The 19,326-nt window shown below is 50.8% G+C and overlaps 4 non-coding genes across 4 annotated transcripts; all 4 read right to left on the bottom strand.

The window, feature by feature from the left end:
* Nucleotides 1-14,758: 14,758 nt before the first annotated feature.
* On the bottom strand, nucleotides 14,759-14,831 carry Trnan-guu (transfer RNA asparagine (anticodon GUU)). The gene has a single exon. It is a non-coding gene; the product is annotated as a tRNA-Asn (tRNA).
* Nucleotides 14,832-15,221: 390 nt separating this feature from the next.
* Trnat-agu (transfer RNA threonine (anticodon AGU)) lies at nucleotides 15,222-15,294 on the bottom strand. Its single transcript has one exon. It is a non-coding gene; the product is annotated as a tRNA-Thr (tRNA).
* Nucleotides 15,295-18,000: 2,706 nt separating this feature from the next.
* On the bottom strand, nucleotides 18,001-18,073 carry Trnan-guu (transfer RNA asparagine (anticodon GUU)). The gene has a single exon. It is a non-coding gene; the product is annotated as a tRNA-Asn (tRNA).
* Nucleotides 18,074-18,463: 390 nt separating this feature from the next.
* Nucleotides 18,464-18,536, bottom strand: Trnat-agu (transfer RNA threonine (anticodon AGU)). Its single transcript has one exon. It is a non-coding gene; the product is annotated as a tRNA-Thr (tRNA).
* Between the last annotated feature and the right edge of the window lie 790 nt (nucleotides 18,537-19,326).

Raw genomic sequence — 19,326 nt, 5'->3', positions numbered from 1 at the left:
GCTACCGGCGGGGCTGTTTCCCCATCATTTTCTCGGGTATTTATGTTAAGGTATTTTTGTTTCCTGCACTTGGGGGTGGTGGCCTGCGCCACTCGGACCACTCGGGGTGAAGGGGACCTTCTTTTTAACCCCCGGGCCGTGACTCGAGTGTCTACGACACGTCGAGAGTGGTCGACCAGCGTTGAACCCTCTTACGCTCCCTTTGGCACCAAGACTACCAGAACAGAGGCCCTCGCTAAGCATGTAGCGAATCAGAAAATGGGAAATGAGGGGCTCCGTAAAATAAGACACAAAATAAGGGTTGGCTGTCAAGAAAACCTCGGAAAGCAAAGGGGAGGTTGTGGTGGGTCATAGAAAAAGATGAAAAATTTTTTGAGTCGAAAAGAAAGTGGTCAACAAATGCCCGCCGGGTGGGATCCGAACCCACGACCTCCAGAATAGCGGTCTAGTGCGATAACCACTATGCTGCCAGCGGGGCTGTTTCCCCAGCACTTTCTCGGGTATTTATGTTAAAGTATTTCTGTTTCCTGCACTTGGGGGTGGTAACCAGCGCCATTCCGACCGCTCGGGGTGAAGGGGACCTTATTTTTAACCCCCGGGCCGTGACTCCAGTGTCTACGACATGTCGAGAGTGGTCGACCAGCGTTGAACCCTCTTAAGCTCCCTTTGGCACCAATACTGCCAGAACAGAGGCCCTCGCTAAGCATGTAGCGAATCAGAAAATGGGAAATGAGTGGCTCCGTGAAATAAGACAGAAAATAAGGGTTGGCAGTCAAGAAAACCTCGGAAAGCAAAGCGGAGGTTGTGGTGGGTCATAGAAAGAGATGAAAAATATTTTGAGTCCAAAAGAAAGTGGTGAACAAATTCCCGCCGGGCGGCATCGGAACCCACGACCTCCAGAATACCGGTCTGGTGCGATAACCACAACGCTACCAGCGGGGCTGTTTCCCCAGCACTTTCTAGGGTATTTATGTTAAAGTATTTTTGTTTCCTGTACTTCTGGGTGGTAACCACCGCCATTCGGACTGCTCGTGGTGAAGGGGACCTTCTTTTTAACCCCCGGGCCGTGACTGGAGTGTCTACGACATGTCGAGAGTGTTCGACCAGCGTTGAAACCTCTTAAGCTCCCTTTGGCACCAAGACTGCAGAACAGAGGCCCTCGCTAAGCATGTAGCGAATCCGAAAATAGGAAATGAGTGGCTCCGTGAAATAAGACAGAAAATAAGGGTTGGCAGTCAAGAAAACCTCGGAAAGCAAAGCGGAGGTTGTGGTGGGTCATAGAAAGAGATGAAGAATTTTTTTGAGTCGAAAGAAAGTGGTGAAAAAATGCCCGCCGGGTAGGATCCGAACCCACGACCTCCATAATACCGGTCTGGTGCGATAACGACTACGCTACTGACGGGGCTGTTTCCCCAGCACTTTCTCGGGTATTTATGTTAAGGTATTTTTGTTTCCTGCACTTGAGGGTGGTAGCCAGCGCCACTCGCACCAGTCGGGGTGTAGGGAACCTTCTTTTTAACCACCGGGCCGTGATTCGAGTGTCTACGACATGTCGAGAGTGGTCGACCAGCGTTGAACCCTCTTAAGCTCCCTTTGGCACCAAGACTGCCAGAAAAGAGGCCCTCGCTAAGCATGTAGCTAATCAAAAAATGGGAAATGAGGGGCTCCGTGAAATAAGACCGAAAATATTGGTTGGCAGTCAAAAAAACCTCGGAAAGAAAAGGGGAGGTTGTGGTGGGTCATAGAAAGAGATGAAGGATTTTTTGAGTCGAAAAGCAAGTAGTGAAAAAATGCCCGCCGCGTGGGATCCGAACACGCGGCCTCCAGAATACCGGTCTGGTGCGATAACCACTACGCTACCGGCGGGGCTGTTTCCCCATCACTTTCTCGTGTATTTATGTTAAGGTATTTTTGTTTCCTGCACTTGGGGGTGGTAGCCTGCGCCACTCGGACCACTCTAGGTGAAGGGGACCTTCTTTTTAACCCCCGGGCCGTGACTCGAGTGTCTACGACATGTCGAGGGTGGTCGACCAGCGTTGAACCCTCTTAAGCTCCCTTTGGCACCAAGAATGCCAGAACAGAGGCCCTCGGTAAACATGTAGCGAATCAGAAAATGGGAAATGAGGGGCTCCGTGAAATAAGACAGAAAATAAGGGTTGGCAGTTAAGAAAACCTCGGAAAGCAACGGAGAGCTTGTGGTGGGTCATAGAAAGAGATGAAAAATATTTTGAGTCGAAAAGAAAGTGGTGAACAAATGCCAGCCGGGTGGGATCCGAACCCACGACCCCCGGAATACCGGTCTGGGGTGATAACCACTATGCTACTGACGGGGCTGTTTCCCCAGCACTTTCTCGGGTATTTATATTAAGGTATTTTTGTTTCCTGCACTTGGGGGTGGTAGCCTGCGCCACTCGGACCACTCGGGGTGAAGGGGACCTTGTTTTTAACCCCCGGGCCGTGACTCGAGTGTCTACGACATGTCGAGGGTGGTCGACTAGCGTTGAACCCTTTTAAGCTCCCTTTAGCACCAAGACTGCCAGAACAGGGTCCCTCGCTAAGCATGTAGCGAATCAGAAAATGGGAAATGAGTGGCTCCGTGAAATATGATTGAAAATAAGGGTTGGCAGTGATAAAAACATCGGAAAGCAAAACGGAGGTTGTGGTGGGTCACAGAAAGAGATGAAAAATTTTTTGAGTCGAAAGAAAGTGGTGAAAAAATGCCCGCCGGGTGGGATCCGAACCCACGACCTCCAGAATACCGTTCTGGTGCGATAACCACTACGCTACCGGCGGGGCTGTTTCCCCATCATTTTCTCGGGTATTTATGCTAAGGTATTTTTGTTTCCTGCACTTGGGGGTGGTGGCCTGCGCCACTCGGACCACTCGGGGTGAAGGGGACCTTCTTTTTAACCCCCGGGCCGTGACTCGAGTGTCTACGACACGTCGAGAGTGGTCGACCAGCGTTGAACCCTCTTACGCTCCCTTTGGCACCAAGACTACCAGAACAGAGGCCCTCGCTAAGCATGTAGCGAATCAGAAAATGGGAAATGAGGGGCTCCGTAAAATAAGACACAAAATAAGGGTTGGCTGTCAAGAAAACCTCGGAAAGTAAAGCGGAGGTTGTGGTGGGTCATAGAAAGAGATGAAGAATTTTTTTGAGTCGAAAGAAAGTGGTGAAAAAATGCCCGCCGGGTAGGATCCGAACCCACGACCTCCATCATACCGGTCTGGTGCGATAACCACTACGCTACCAGCGGGGCTGTTTCGCAATCACTTTCTCGGGTATTTATGTTAAGGTATTTTTGTTTCCTGCACTTGGGGGTGGTAGCCTGCACCACTCGGACCACTCGCGGTGAAGGGGACCTTCTTTTTAACCCCCGGGCAGTGACTCGAGTGTCTACGACATGTCGAGAATGGTTGACCAGCGTTGAAACCTCTTAAGCTCCCTTTGGCACCAAGACTGCCCCAACAGAGGCCCTCGCTAAGCATGTAGCGAATCAGAAAATGGGAAATGAGGGGCTCCGTTAAATAAGACAGAAAATAAGGGTTGGCAGTCAAGAAAACCTCGGAAAGCAAAGCGGAGGTTGTGGTGGGTCATAGAAAGAGATGTAGAATTTTTTGAGTCGAAAGAAAGTGGTGAAAAAATGCCCGCCGGGTGGGATCCGAAAGCACGACTTCCAGAATACCGGTCTGGTGCGATAACCACTACGCTACTGGCGGGGCTGTTTCCCCATCACTTTCTCGGGTATTTATGTTAAGGTATTTTTGTTTCCTGCACTTGGGGGTGGTAGCCTGCGCCACTCGGACCACTCTAGGTGAAGGGGACCTTCTTTTTAACCCCCGGGCCGTGACTCGAGTGTCTACGACATGTCGAGGGTGGTCGACCAGCGTTGAACCCTCTTAAGCTCCCTTTGGCACCAAGAATGCCAGAACAGAGGCCCTCGGTAAACATGTAGCGAATCAGAAAATGGGAAATGAGGGGCTCCGTGAAATAAGACAGAAAATAAGGGTTGGCAGTCAAGAAAACCTCGGAAAGCAAAGCGGAGGTTGTGGTGGGTCATAGAAAGAGATGAAGAATTTTTTTGAGTCGAAAGAAAGTGGTGAAAAAATGCCCGCCGGGTAGGATCCGAACCCACGACCTCCATAATACCGGTCTGGTGCGATAACGACTACGCTACTGACGGGGCTGTTTCCCCAGCACTTTCTCGGGTATTTATGTTAAGGTATTTTTGTTTCCTGCACTTGAGGGTGGTAGTCAGCGCCACTTGCACCAGTCGGGGTGAAGGGAACCTTCTTTTTAACCCCCGGGCCGTGACTCGAGTGTCTACGACATGTCGAGAGTGTTCGACCAGCGTTGAAACCTCTTAAGCTCTCTTTGGCACCAAGACTGCCAGAACAGAGGCCCTCGCTAAGCATGTAGCGAATCCGAAAATAGGAAATGAGTGGCTCCAAGAAATAAGACAGAAAATAAGGGTTGGCAGTCAAGAAAACCTCGGAAAGTAAAGCGGAGGTTGTGGTGGGTCATAGAAAGAGATGAAGAATTTTTTTGAGTCGAAAGAAAGTGGTGAACAAATGCCCGCCGGGTGGGATCCGAACCCACGACCTCCAGAATACCGGTCTGGTGCGATAACGACTTCGCTACTGACGGGGCTGTTTCCCCAGCACTTTCTCGGGTATTTATGTTAAAGTATTTTTGTTTCCTGTACTTCTGGGTGGTAACCAGCGCCATTCGGACCGCTCGTGGTGAAGGGGACCTTCTTTTTAAATCCCGGGCCGTGACTGGAGTGTCTACGACATGTCGAGAGTGTTCGACAAGCGTTGAAACCTCTTAAGCTCCCTTTGGCACCAAGACTGCAGAACAGAGGCCCTCGCTAAGCATGTAGCGAATCCGAAAATAGGAAATGAGTGGCTCCGTGAAATAAGACAGAAAATAAGGGTTGGCATTCAAGAAAACCTCGGAAAGCAAAGCGGAGGTTGTGGTGGGTCATAGAAAGAGATGAAGAATTTTTTTGAGTCGAAAGAAAGTGGTGAAAAAATGCCCGCCGGGTAGGATCCGAACCCACGACCTCCATAATACCGGTCTGGTGCGACAACCACTACGCTACCGGCGGGGCTGTTTCCCAATCACTTTCTCGGGTATTTATGTTAAGGTATTTTGGTTTCCTGCACTTGGGGGTAGTGGCCTGCGCCACTCGGACCACTCGCGGTGAAGGGGACCTTCTTTTTAACCCCCGGGCAGTGACTCGAGTGTCTACGACATGTCGAGAATGGTTGACCAGCGTTGAACCCTTTTAAGCTCCCTTTGGCACCAAGACTGCCCCAACAGAGGCCCTCGCTAAGCATGTAGCGAATCAGAAAATGGGAAATGAGGGGCTCCGTGAAATAAGACAGAAAATAAGGGTTGGCAGTCAAGAAAACCACGGAAAGCAAAGCGGAGGTTGTGGTGGGTCATAGAAAGAGATGAAGAATTTTTTGAGTCGAAAGAAAGTGGTGAAAAAATGCCCGCCGGGTGGGATCCGAAAGCACGACCTCCAGAATACCGGTCTGGTGCGATAACCACTACGCTACTGGCGGGGCTGTTTCCCCCTCACTTTCTCGGGTATTTATGTTAAGGTATTTTTGTTTCCTGCACTTGGGGGTGGTAGCCTGCGTCACTCGGATCACTCGGGGTGAAGGGGACCTTCTTTTTAACCCCTGGGCCGTGACTCGAGTGTCTACGACATGTCGAGAGTGGTCGACCAGCGTTGAACCCTCTTAAGCTCCCTTTGGCACCAAGACTGCCAGAACAGAGGCCCTCGCTAAGCATGTAGCGAATCAGAAAATGGGAAATGAGGGGCTCCGTGAAATAAGACAGAAAATAAGGGTTGGCAGTCAAAAAAACCTCGGAAAGCAAAGGGGAGGTTGTGGTGGGTCATAGAAAGTAATGAAGAATTTTTTGAGTCGAAAAGCAAGTGGTGAAAAATGCCCTCCGGGTGGGATCCGAACACGCAACCTCCAGAATACCGGTCTGGTGCGATAACCACTACGCTACCGGCGGGGCTGTTTCCCCATCACTTTCTCGTGTATTTATGTTAAGGTATTTTTGTTTCCTGCACTTGGGGGTGGTAGCCTGCGCCACTCGGACCACTCTAGGTGAAGGGGACCTTCTTTTTAACCCCCGGGCAATGACTCGAGTGTCTACGACATGTCGAGGGTGGTCGACCAGCGTTGAACCCTCTTAAGCTCCCTTTGGCACCAAGAATGCCAGAACAGAGGCCCTCGGTAAACATGTAGCGAATCAGAAAATGGGAAATGAGGGGCTCCGTGAAATAAGACAGAAAATAAGGGTTGGCAGTCAAGAAAACCTCGGAAAGCAAAGGAGAGGTTGTGGTGGGTCATAGAAAGAGATGAAAAATATTTTGAGTCGAAAAGAAAGTGGTGAACAAATGCCCGCCGGGCGGCATCCGAACCCACGACCTCCATAATACCGGTCTGGTGCGATAACGACTACGCTACTGACGGGGCTGTTTCCCCAGCACTTTCTCGGGTATTTATGTTAAGGTATTTTTGTTTCTTGCACTTGAGGGTGGTAGCCAGCGCCACTCGCACCAGTCGGGGTGAAGGGAACCTTCTTTTTAATCACCGGGCCGTGACTCGAGTGTCTACGACATGTCGAGAGTGGTCGACCAGAGTTGAACCCTCTTAAGCTCCCTTTGGCACCAAGACTGCCAGAAAAGAGGCCTCGCTAAGCATGTAGCTAATCAAAAAATGGGAAATGAGGGGCTCCGTGAAATAAGACCGAAAACAAGGGTTGGCAGTCAAAAACAACCTCGGAAAGCAAAGGGGAGGTTGTGGTGGGTCATAGAAAGAGAAGAAGAATTTTTTGAGTCGAAAAGCAAGTAGTGAAAAAATGCCCGCCGCGTGGGATCCGAACACGCGACCTCCATAATACCGGTCTGGTGCGATAACCACTACGCTACCGGCGGGGCTGTTTCCCCATCACTTTCTCGGGTATTTATGTTAAGGTATTTTTGTTTCCTGCACTTGGGGGTGGTAGCCTGCGCCACTCGGACCACTCGGGGTGAAGGGGACCTTTTTAACCCCCGGGCAGTGACTCGAGTGTCTACGACATGTCGAGAATGGTTGACCAGCGTTGAACCCTTTTAAGCTCCCTTTGGCACCAAGACTGCCCCAACAGAGGCCCTCGCTAAGCATGTAGCGAATCAGAAAATGGGAAATGAGGGGCTCCGTAAAATAAGACAGAAAATAAGGGTTGGAAGTCAAAAAACCTTGGAAAGCAAAGGGGAGGTTGTGGTGGGTCATAGAAAGAGATGAAAAATATTTTGAGTCGAAAAGAAAGTGGTGAACAAATGCCCGCCGGGCGGCATCCGAACCCACGACCTCCAGAATACCGGTCTGGTGTGATAACCACTACGCTACTGACGGGGCTGTTTCCCCAGCACTATGTCGAATATTTATGTTAAGGTATTTTTGTTTCCTGCTCTTGGGGGTGGTAGCCTGCGCCACTCGGACCACTCGGGGTGAAGGGGACCTTCTTTTTAACCCCTGGGCCGTGACTCGAGTGTCTACGACACGCCGAGAGTGGTCGACCAGCGTTGAACCCTCTTAAGCTCCCTTTGGCACCAAGACTGCCAGAACCGAGGCCCTCGCTAAGCATGTAGCGATTCAGAAAGTGGGAAATGAGGGGCTCCGTGAAATAAGACAGAAAAAAAGGGTTGGCAGTCAAGAAAACCTCGGAAAGCAAAGGGGAGGTTGTGGTGGGTCATAGAAAGAGATGAAGAATTTTTTTGAGTCGAAAGAAAGTGGTGAAAAAATGCCCGCCGGGTGGGATCCGAACACGCGACCTACAGAACACTGGTCTGGTGCGATAACCACTACGCTACCGGCGGGGCTTTTCCCCCATCACTTTCTCGTGTATTTATGATAAAGTATTTTTGTTTCCTGCACTTGGGGGTGGTAGCCTGCGCCATTCGGACCACTCGGGGTGAAGGGGACCTTCTTTTTACCCCGGGCCGTGACTCGAGTGTCTACGACATGTCGAGGGCGGTCGACCAGCGTTGAACCCTCTTAAGCTCCCTTTGGCACCAAGACTGCCAGAACAGAGGCCCTCGGTAAGCATGTAGCGAATCAGAAAATGGGAAATAAGTTGCTCCGTGAAATAAGACAGAAATTAGGGTTGGCAGTCAAGAAAACCTCGGAAAGCAAAGCGGAGGTTGTGGTGGGTCATAAAAAGAGATGAAGAATTTTTTGAGTCGAAAGAAAGTGGTGAAAAAATGCCCGCCGGGTGGAATCCGAACCCACGACCTCCATAATACCGGTATGGTGCGATAACCACTACGCTACAGGCGGGGCTGTTTCCCCATAACTTTCTCGGGTATTTATGTTAAGGTATTTTTGTTTCCTGCACTTGGGGGTGGTAGCCTGCGCCACTCGGACCACTCGGGGTGAAGGGGACATTCTTTTTAACCGCCGGGCCGTGACTCGAGTGTCTACGAGTTGTCGAGAGTGGTCGACCAGCGTTGAACCCTCTTAAGCTCCCTTTGGCACCAAGACTACCAGAACAGATGCCCTCGCTAAGCATGTAGCGAATCAGAAAATGGGAAATGAGTGGCTCCGTGAAATGAGACAGAAAATAGGGGTTGGCAGTCAAGAAAACCTCGGAAAGCAAAGCGGAGGTTGTGGTGGGTCATAGAAAGAGATGAAAAATTTTTTGAGTAAAAAACGAAGTGGTGAACAAATGCCCGCCGGGTGGGATCCGAACTCACGACCTCCAGATTACCGGTCCTGCGCGATAACCACTACGCTACCGGCGGGGCTGTTTCCCATCACTTTCTCGGGTATTTATGTTAAGGTATTTTTGTTTCCTGCACTTGGGGGTGGTAGCCTGCGCCACTCGGACCACTCGGTGTGCAGGGGATTTTATTTGTAACCCCCGGGCCGTGACTCGAGTGTCTACGACATGTCGAGAGTGGTCGACCAGCGTTGAACCCTCTGAAGCTCCCTTTGGCACCAAGACTGCCAGACAGGGTCCCTCGCTAAGCATGTGGCGAATCAGAAAATGGGAAATGAGTGGCTCCGTGAAGTAAGACAGAAAATAAGGGTTGGCAGTCAAGAAAACATCGGAAAGCCAAGCGGAGGTTGTGGTGGGTCATAGAAAGACATGAATAATTTTTTTAGTCGAAAGAAAGTGGTGAAAAAATGCCCGCCGGGTGGGATCCGAAGCCACGACATCCAGAATACCGGTCTGGTGCGATAACCACTACGCTACCGGCGGGGCTGTTTCCCCATCACTTTCTCGGGTATTTATGTTAAGGTATTTTTGTTTCCTGCACTTGGGGGTGGTAGCCTGCGCCACTCGGACCACTCGGGGTGAAGGGGACCTTCTTTTTAACCCCTGGGCCGTGACTCGAGTGTCTACGACACGCCGAGAGTGGTTGACCAGCGTTGAACCCTCTTAAGCTCCCTTTGGCACCAAGACTACCAGAACCGAGGCCCTCGCTAAGCATGTAGCGAATCAGAAAATGGGAAATGAGGGGCTCCGTGAAATAAGACAGAAAATAAGGGTTGGCAGTCAAGAAAACCTCGGAAAGCAAAGGGGAGGTTGTGGTGGGTCATAGAAAGAGATGAAAAATTTTTTGATTCGAAAAGAAAGTGGTGAACAAATGCCCGCCGGGTGGGATCCGAACCCACGACCTCCAGAATACCGGTCTGGTGCGATAACCACTACGCTACTGGCGGAGCTGTTTCCCCAGCACTTTCTCGGGTATTTATGTTAATGTATTTTTGTTTCCTGCACTTGGGGGTGGTAGCCAGCGCCACTCGGACCACTCGGGGTGAAGGGGACCTTCTTGTTAACCCCCGGGCCGTGACTCGAGTGTCTACGACATGTCGAGAGTGGTCGACCAGCGTTGAACTCTCTTAAGCTCCCTTTGGCAACAAGACTGCCAGAACCGGGTCCCTCGCTAAGCATGTAGCGAATCAGAAAATGGCAAATGAGTGGCTCCGTGAAATATGATTGAAAATAAGGGTTGGCAGTCAAGAAAACAACGGAAAGCAAAGCGGAGGTTGTGGTGGGTCACAGAAACAGATGAAGAATTTTTTGAGTCGAAAGAAAGTGGTGAAAAAATGCCCGCCGGGTGGGATCCGAACCCACGACCTCCAGAATACCGGTCTGGTGCGATAACCACTACGTGACCGGCGGGGCTGTTTCCCCATCACTTTCTCGGGTATTTATGCTAAGGTATTTTTGATTCCTGCACTTGGGGGTGGTAGCCAGCGCCACTGGGACCACTCGGGGTGAAGGGGACCTTCTTTTTAACTCCCGGGCCGTGACTCGAGTGTCTACGACATGTCGAGAGTGGTCGACCAGCTTTGAACCCTCTTAAGCTCCCTTTGGCACCAAGACTGCCAGAACAGGGGCCCTCGCTAAGCATGTAGCGAATCAGAAAATGGGAAATGAGGCGCTCCGTGAAATAAGACAGAAAATAAGGCTTGGCAGTCAAGAAAACCTCGGAAAGCAAAGCGGAGGTTGTGGTGGGTCATAGAAAGAGATGAAGAAATTTTTGAGTCGAAAGAAAGTGGTGAAAAAATGCCCGCCGGGTTGGATCAGAACCCACGACCTCCAGAATACCGGTCTGGTGCGATAACCACTACGCTACAGGCGGGGCTGTTTCCCCATAACTTTCTCGGGTATTTATGTTAAGGTATTTTTGTTTCCTGCACTTGGGGGTGGTAGCCTGCGCCACTCGGACCACTCGGGGTGAAGGGGACATTCTTTTTAACCGCCGGGCCGTGACTCGAGTGTCTACGAGTTGTCGAGAGTGGTCGACCAGCGTTGAACCCTCTTAAGCTCCCTTTGGCACCAAGACTACCAGAACAGATGCCCTCGCTAAGCATGTAGCGAATCAGAAAATGGGAAATGAGTGGCTCCGTGAAATGAGACAGAAAATAGGGGTTGGCAGTCAAGAAAACCTCGGAAAGCAAAGCGGAGGTTGTGGTGGGTCATAGAAAGAGATGAAAAATTTTTTGAGTGAAAAACGAAGTGGTGAACAAATGCCCGCCGGGTGGGATCCGAACTCACGACCTCCAGATTACCGGTCCTGCGCGATAACCACTACGCTACCGGCGGGGCTGTTTCCCATCACTTTCTCGGGTATTTATGTTAAGGTATTTTTGTTTCCTGCACTTGGGGGTGGTAGCCTGCGCCACTCGGACCACTCGGTGTGCAGGGGACCTTATTTGTAACCCCCGGGCCGTGACTCGAGTGTCTACGACATGTCGAGAGTGGTCGACCAGCGTTGAACCCTCTGAAGCTCCCTTTGGCACCAAGACTGCCAGACAGGGTCCCTCGCTAAGCATGTGGCGAATCAGAAAATGGAAAATGAGTGGCTCCGTGAAGTAAGACAGAAAATAAGGGTTGGCAGTCAAGAAAACATCGGAAAGCCAAGCGGAGGTTGTGGTGGGTCATAGAAAGACATGAATAATTTTTTTAGTCGAAAGAAAGTGGTGAAAAAATGCCCGCCGTGTGGGATCCGAAGCCACGACATCCAGAATACCGGTCTGGTGCGATAACCACTACGCTACCGGCGGGGCTGTTTCCCCATCACTTTCTCGGGTATTTATGTTAAGGTATTTTTGTTTCCTGCACTTGGGGGTGGTAGCCTGCGCCACTCGGACCACTCGGGGTGAAGGGGACCTTCTTGTTAACCCCCGGGCCGTGACTCGAGTGTCTACGACATGTCGAGAGTGGTCGACCAGCGTTGAACTCTCTTAAGCTCCCTTTGGCAACAAGACTGCCAGAACCGGGTCCCTCGCTAAGCATGTAGCGAATCAGAAAATGGGAAATGAGTGGCTCCGTGAAATATGAGTGAAAATAAGGGTTGGCAGTCAAGAAAACAACGGAAAGCAAAGCGGAGGTTGTGGTGGGTCACAGAAACAGATGAAGAATTTTTTGAGTCGAAAGAAAGTGGTGAAAAAATGCCCGCCGCGTGGGATCCGAACCCACGACCTCCAGAATACCGGTCTGGTGCGATAACCACTACGTGACCGGCGGGGCTGTTTCCCCATCACTTTCTCGGGTATTTATGCTAAGGTATTTTTGTTTCCTGCACTTGGGGGTGGTAGCCAGCGCCACTCGGACCACTCGGGGTGAAGGGGACCTTCTTTTTAACTCCCGGGCCGTGACTCGAGTGTCTACGACATGTCGAGAGTGGTCGACCAGCTTTGAACCCTCTTAAGCTCCCTTTGGCACCAAGACTGCCAGAACAGGGGCCCTCGCTAAGCATGTAGCGAATCAGAAAATGGGAAATGAGGCGCTCCGTGAAATAAGACAGAAAATAAGGCTTGGCAGTCAAGAAAACCTCGGAAAGCAAAGCGGAGGTTGTGGTGGGTCATAGAAAGAGATGAAGAAATTTTTGAGTCGAAAGAAAGTGGTGAAAAAATGCCCGCCGGGTGGGATCAGAACCCACGACCTCCAGAATACCGGTCTGGTGCGATAACCACAACGCTACAGGCGGGGCTGTTTCCCCATCACTTTCTCGGGTATATATGTTAAGGTATTTTTGTTTCGTGCACTTGGGGGTGGTAGCCTGCGCCACTCGGACCACTCTAGGTGAAGGAGACCTTCTTTTTAACCCCCGGGCCGTGACTCGAGTGTCTACGATATGTCGAGAGTGGTCGACCAGCGTTGAACCCTCTTAAGCTCCCTTTGGCACCAAGACTGCCAGAACAGAGGCCCTAGCTAAGCATGTAGCGAATCAGAAAATGGGAAATGAGGGGCTCCGTGAAATAAGACAGAAAATAAGGGTTGGCAGTCAAAAAAACCTCGTAAAGCAAAGGGGAGGTTGTGGTGGGTCATAGAAAGAGATGAAGAATTTTTGGAGTCGAAAAGCAAGTGGTGAAAAATGCCCGCCGGGTGGGATCCGAACACGCAACCTCTAGTATACCGGTCTGGTGCGATAACCACTACGCTACCGGCGGGGCTGTTTCCACATCACTTTCTCGTGTATTTATGTTAAAGTATTTTTGTTTCCTGCACTTGGGGGTGGTAGCCTGCGCCACTCGGACCACTCGGGGTGAAGGAACCTTGTTTTTAACCCCCGGTCCGTGACTCGAGTGTCTACGACATGTCGAGGGTGGTCGACCAGCGTTGAACCCTCTTAAGCTCCCTTTGGCACCAAGACTGCCAGAACAGGGTCCCTCGCTAAGCATGTAGCGAATCAGAAAATGGGAAATGAGTGGCTCCGTGAAATATGATTGAAAATAAGGGTTGGCAGTCAAGAAAACATCGCAAAGCAAAACGGAGGTTGTGGTGGGTCACAGAAAGAGATGAAGAATTTTTTGAGTCGAAAGAAAGTGGTGAAAAAATGCCCGCCGGGTGGGATCCGAACCCACGACCTCCAGAATACCGGTCCGGTGTGATAACCACTACTCTACCGGCGGGGCTGTTTCCCCATCATTTTCTCGGGTATTTATGTTAAGGTATTTTTGTTTCCTGCACTTGGGGGTGGTGGCCTGCGCCACTCGGACCACTCGGGGTGAAGGGAACCTTCTTTTTAACCCCCGGGCCGTGACTCGAGTGTCTACGACACGTCGAGAGTGGTCGACCAGCGTTGAACCCTCTTACGCTCCCTTTGGCACCAAGACTACCAGAACAGAGGCCCTCGCTAAGCATGTAGCGAATCAGAAAATGGGAAATGAGGGGTTCCGTAAAATAACACAGAAAATAAGGGTTGGCAGTCAAGAAAACCTCGGAAAGCAACGGAGAGGTTGTGGTGGGTCATAGAAAGAGATGAAAAATATTTTGAGTCGAAAAGAAAGTGGTGAACAAATGCCAGCCGGGTGGGATTCGAACCCACGACCTCCGGAATACCGGTCTGGGGTGATAACCACTACGCTACTGACGGGGCTGTTTCCCCAGCACTTTCTCCGGTATTTATGTTAAGGTATTTTTGTTTCCGGCACTTGGGGGTGGTAGCCAGCACCACTTGCACCAGTCGGGGTGAAGGGAACCTCCTTTTTAACCCCCGGGCCGTGACTCGAGTGTCTACGACATGTCGAGAGTGTTCGACCAGCGTTAAACCCTCTTAAGCTCCCTTTGGCACCCAGACTGCCAGAACAGAGGCCCTCCATAAGCATGTAGCGAATCCGAAAATGGGAAATGAGTGGCTCCGTGAAATAAGACAGAAAATAAGGCTTGGCAGTCAAGAAAACCTCGGAAAGCAAAGCGGAGGTTGTGGTGGGTCATAGAAAGAGATGAAGAAATTTTTGAGTCGAAAGAAAGTGGTGAAAAAATGCCCGCCAGGTGGGATCCGAACCCACGACCTCCAGAATACCGGTCTGTTGCGATAACCACTACGCTACCGGCGGGGCTGTTTCCCAATCACTTTCTGGGGTATTTATGTTAAGGTATTTTTGTTTCCTGCACTTGGGGGTGGTAGCCTGCGCCACTCGGACCACTCGAGGTGAAGGGGACCTTCTTTTTAACCCCCAGGCCGTGACTCGAGTGTCTACGACATGTCGAGAGCGGTCGACCAGTGTTGAACCTTCTTAAGCTCCCTTTGGCACCAAGACTGCCCAAACAGAGGCCCTCGCTAAGCATGTAGCGAATCAAAAAATGGGAAATGAGGGGCTCCATGAAATAAGACAGAAAATAGGGGTTGGAAGTAAAAAAAACCTTGGAAAGGAAAGGGGAGGTTGTGGTGGGTCATAGAAAGAGATGAAAAATATTTTGAGTCGAAAAGAAAGTGGTGAACAAATGCCCGCCGGGTGGGATTCGAACCCACGACCTCCAGAATAACGGTCTGGTGCGATAACCACTACGCTACTGACGGGGCTGTTTCCCCAGCACTTTCTGGGGTATTTATGTTAAGGTATTTTTGTTTCCTGCACTTGGGGGTGGTACCAGCGCCACTCGCACCAGTCGGGGTGAAGGGAACCTTCTTTTTAATCCCCGGGACGTGACTCGAGTGTCTACGACATGTCGAGAGTGGTCGACCAGCGTTGAACCCTCTTAAGCTCCCTTTGGCACCAAGACTGCCAGAACAGGGACCCTCGCTAAGCATGTAGCGAATCAGAAAATGGGAAATGAGGGGCTCCGTGAAATAAAACAGAAAATAAGGCTTGGCAGTCAAGAAAACCTCGGAAAGCAAAGGGGAGGTTGTGGTGGGTCATAGAAAGAGATGAAGAATTTTTTGAGTCGAAAAGAAAGTGGTGAACAAATACCCGCCGGGTGGCATCCGAACCCACGACCTCCAGAATACTGGTCTGGTGCGATAACCACTACGCTACCAGCGGGGCTGTTTCCCCAGCACTTTCTCGGTATTTATGTTAAAGTATTTTGGTTTCCTGCACTTGGGGGTGGTAACCAGCGCCATTCGGACCGCTCGGGGTGAAGGGGACCTTCTTTTTAACTCCCGGGCCGTGACTCGAGTGTCTACGACATGTCGAGAGTGGTCGACCAGCGTTGAACCCTCTTAAGCTCCCTTTGGCACCAAGACTGCCAGAACAGAGGCCCTTGCTAAGCATGTACCGAATCAGAAAATGGGAAATGAGTGGCTCCGTGAAATAAGACAGAAAATAAGGGTTGGCAGTCAAGAAAACCTCGGAAAGCAAAGCGGAGGTTGTGGTGGGTCATAGAAAGAGATGAAAAATTTTTAGAGTCAAAAAGAAAGTGGTGAACAAATGCCCGCCGGGTGGGATCCGATCCCACGACCTCCAGAATACCGGTCTGGCGCGATAACCACTACGCTACCGGCGGGGCTGTTTCCCATCACTTTCTCGGGAATTTATGTTAAGGTATTTTTGTTTCCTGCACTTGGGGGTGGTAGCCTGCGCCAGTCAGACCACTCGGGGTGCAGGGAACCTTCTTTGTAACCCCCGGGCCGTGACTCGAGTGTCTACGACTTGTCGAGAGTGGTCGACCAGCGTTGAACCCTCTGAAGCTCCCTTTGGCACCAAGACTGCCAGAACAGGGTCCCTCGCTAAGCATGTGGCGAATCAGAAAATGGGAAATGAGTGGCTCCGTGAAATAAGACAGAAAATAAGGGTTGGCATTCAAGAAAACATCGGAAAGCAAAGCTGGGGTTGTGGTGGGCCATAGAAAGACATGAAGAATTTTTTGAGTCGAAAGAAAGTGGTGAAAAAATGCCCGCCGGGTGGGATCCGAAACCACTACCTCCAGAATACCGGTCTGGTGCGATAACCACTACGCTACCAGCGGGGCTGTTTCCCCAGCACTTTCTCGGGTATTTATGTTAAAGTATTTTGTTTCCTGCACTTGGGGGTGGTAACCAGCGCCATTCGGACCACTCGGGGTGAAGGGGACCTTCTTTTTAACCCCCGGGCCGTGACTCGAGTGTCTACGACATGTCGAGAGTGGTCGACCAGCGTTGAACCCTCTTAAGCTCCCTTTGGCACCAAGACTGCCAGAACAGAGGCCCTCGCTAAGCATGTAGCGAATCAGAAAATGGGAAATGAGAGGCGCCGTGAAATAAGACAGAAAATAAGGCTTGGCAGTCAAGAAAACCTCAGAAAGCAAAGGGGAGGTTGTGGTGGGTCATAGAAAGAGATGAAAAATATTTTGAGTCGAAAAGAAAGTGGTGAACAAATGCCCGCCGGGTGGGATCCGAACCCACGACCTCCAGAATACCGGTCTGGTGCGATAACCACTACGCTACTGACGGGGCTGTTTCCCCAGCATTTTCTCGGGTATTTATGTTAAGGTATTTTTGTTTCCTGCACTTGGGGGTGGTAGCCTGCGCCACTCGGACCACTCGGGGTGAAGGGGACCTTCTTTTTAACCCGCGGGCCGTGACTCGAGTGTCTACGACATGTCGAGAGTGGTCGACCAGCGTTGAACCCTCTTAAGCTCCCTTTGGCACCAAGACGGCCAGAACAGAGGCCCTCGCTAAGCATGTAGCGAATCAAAAAATGGGAAATGAGGGGCTCCGTGAAATAAGACCGAAAATAAAGGTTGGCAGTAAAAAAACCTCGGAAAGCAAAGGGGAGGTTGTGGTGGGTCATAGAAAGAGATGAAGAATTTTTTGAGTCGAAAAGCAAGTGGTGAAAAAATGCCCGCCGTGTGGGATCCGAACACGCGACCTCCAGAATACCGGTCTGGTGCTATAACCACTACGCTACCGGCGGGGCTGTTTCCCCATCACTTTCTCGTGTATTTATGTTAAGGTATTTTTGTTTCCAGCACTTGGGGGTGGTACCTTGCGCCACTCGGACCACTCGGGGTAAAGGGTACCTTCTTTTTAACCCCCGGGCCGTGACTCGAGTGTCTACGACATGTCGAGGGTGGTCGACCAGCGTTGAACCCTCTTAAGCTCCCTTTGGCACCAAGACTGCCAGAACAGAGGCCCTCGGTAAGCATGTAGCGAATCAGAAAATGGGAAATGAGGGGCTCCGTGAAATAAGACAGAAAATAAGGCTTGGCAGTCAAGAAAACCTCGGAAAGCAAAGGGGAGGTTGTGGTGGGTCATAGAAAGAGATGAAAAATGTTTTGAGTCGAAAAGAAAGTGGTGAACAAATGCCCGCCGGGTGGGATCCGAACCCACGAACTCCAGAATACCGGTCTGGTGCGATAACCACTACGCTACTGACGGGGCTGTTTCCCCAGCATTTTCTCGAGTAATATTGTTAAGGAATTTTTGTTTCCTGCACTTGGGGGTGGTAGCCTGCGCCACTCGGACCACTCGGTGTGAAGGGGACCTTCTTTTTAACCCCCGGGCCGTGACTCGAGTGTCTACGACATGTCGAGGGTGGTCGACCAGCGTTGAACTCTCTTAAGCTCCCTTTGGCACCAAGACTGCCAGAACAGAGGCCCTCGGTAAGCATGTAGTGAATCAGAAAATGGGAAATGAGGGGCTCCGTGAAATAAGACACAAAATAAGGGTTGGAAGTAAAAAAAACCTTGGAAAGGAAAGGGGAGGTTGTGGTGGGTCATAGAAAAAGATGAAAAATATTTTGAGTCGAAAAGAAAGTGGTGAACAAATGCCCGCCGGGTGGGATCCGAACCCACGACCTCCAGAATAACGGTCTGGTGCGATAACCACTACGCTACTGACGGGGCTGTTTCCCCAGCACTTTCTGGGGTATTTATGTTAAGGTATTTTTGTTTCCTGCACTTGGGGGTGGTACCAGCGCCACTCGCACCAGTCGGGGTGAAGGGAACCTTCTTTTTAATCCCCGGGACGTGACTCGAGTGTCTACGACATGTCGAGAGTGGTCGACCAGCGTTGAACCCTCTTAAGCTCCCTTTGGCACCAAGACTGCCAGAACAGGGACCCTCGCTAAGCATGTAGCGAATCAGAAAATGGGAAATGAGGGGCTCCGTGAAATAAAACAGAAAATAAGGCTTGGCAGTCAAGAAAACCTCGGAAAGCAAAGGGGAGGTTGTGGTGGGTCATAGAAAGAGATGAAGAATTTTTTGAGTCGAAAAGAAAGTGGTGAACAAATACCCGCCGGGTGGCATCCGAACCCACGACCTCCAGAATACTGGTCTGGTGCGATAACCACTACGCTACCAGCGGGGCTGTTTCCCCAGCACTTTCTCGGTATTTATGTTAAAGTATTTTTGTTTCCTGCACTTGGGGGTGGTAACCAGCGCCATTCGGACCGCTCGGGGTGAAGGGGACCTTCTTTTTAACTCCCGGGCCGTGACTCGAGTGTCTACGACATGTCGAGAGTGGTCGACCAGCGTTGAACCCTCTTAAGCTCCCTTTGGCACCAAGACTGCCAGAACAGAGGCCCTTGCTAAGCATGTACCGAATCAGAAAATGGGAAATGAGTGGCTCCGTGAAATAAGACAGAAAATAAGGGTTGGCAGTCAAGAAAACCTCGGAAAGCAAAGCGGAGGTTGTGGTGGGTCATAGAAAGAGATGAAAAATTTTTTGAGTCAAAAAGAAAGTGGTGAACAAATGCCCGCCGGGTGGGATCCGATCCCACGACCTCCAGAATACCGGTCTGGCGCGATAACCACTACGCTACCGGCGGGGCTGTTTCCCATCACTTTCTCGGGAATTTATGTTAAGGTATTTTTGTTTCCTGCACTTGGGGGTGGTAGCCTGCGCCAGTCAGACCACTCGGGGTGCAGGGGACCTTCTTTGTAACCCCCGGGCCGTGACTCGAGTGTCTACGACTTGTCGAGAGTGGTCGACCAGCGTTGAACCCTCTGAAGCTCCCTTTGGCACCAAGACTGCCAGAACAGGGTCCCTCGCTAAGCATGTGGCGAATCAGAAAATGGGAAATGAGTGGCTCCGTGAAATAAGACAGAAAATAAGGGTTGGCATTCAAGAAAACATCGGAAAGCAAAGCTGGGGT

Source organism: Haemaphysalis longicornis, unplaced genomic scaffold, assembly GCF_048455015.1.
Source record: "Haemaphysalis longicornis isolate Haplotype H1 unplaced genomic scaffold, Haemaphysalis longicornis Haplotype H1 scaffold_8, whole genome shotgun sequence".
Lineage (NCBI taxonomy): Eukaryota > Metazoa > Arthropoda > Arachnida > Ixodida > Ixodidae > Haemaphysalis > Haemaphysalis longicornis.
Note: the sequence above shows the minus strand (reverse complement) of the source record. Positions and strands in the feature narration are given on the sequence as shown.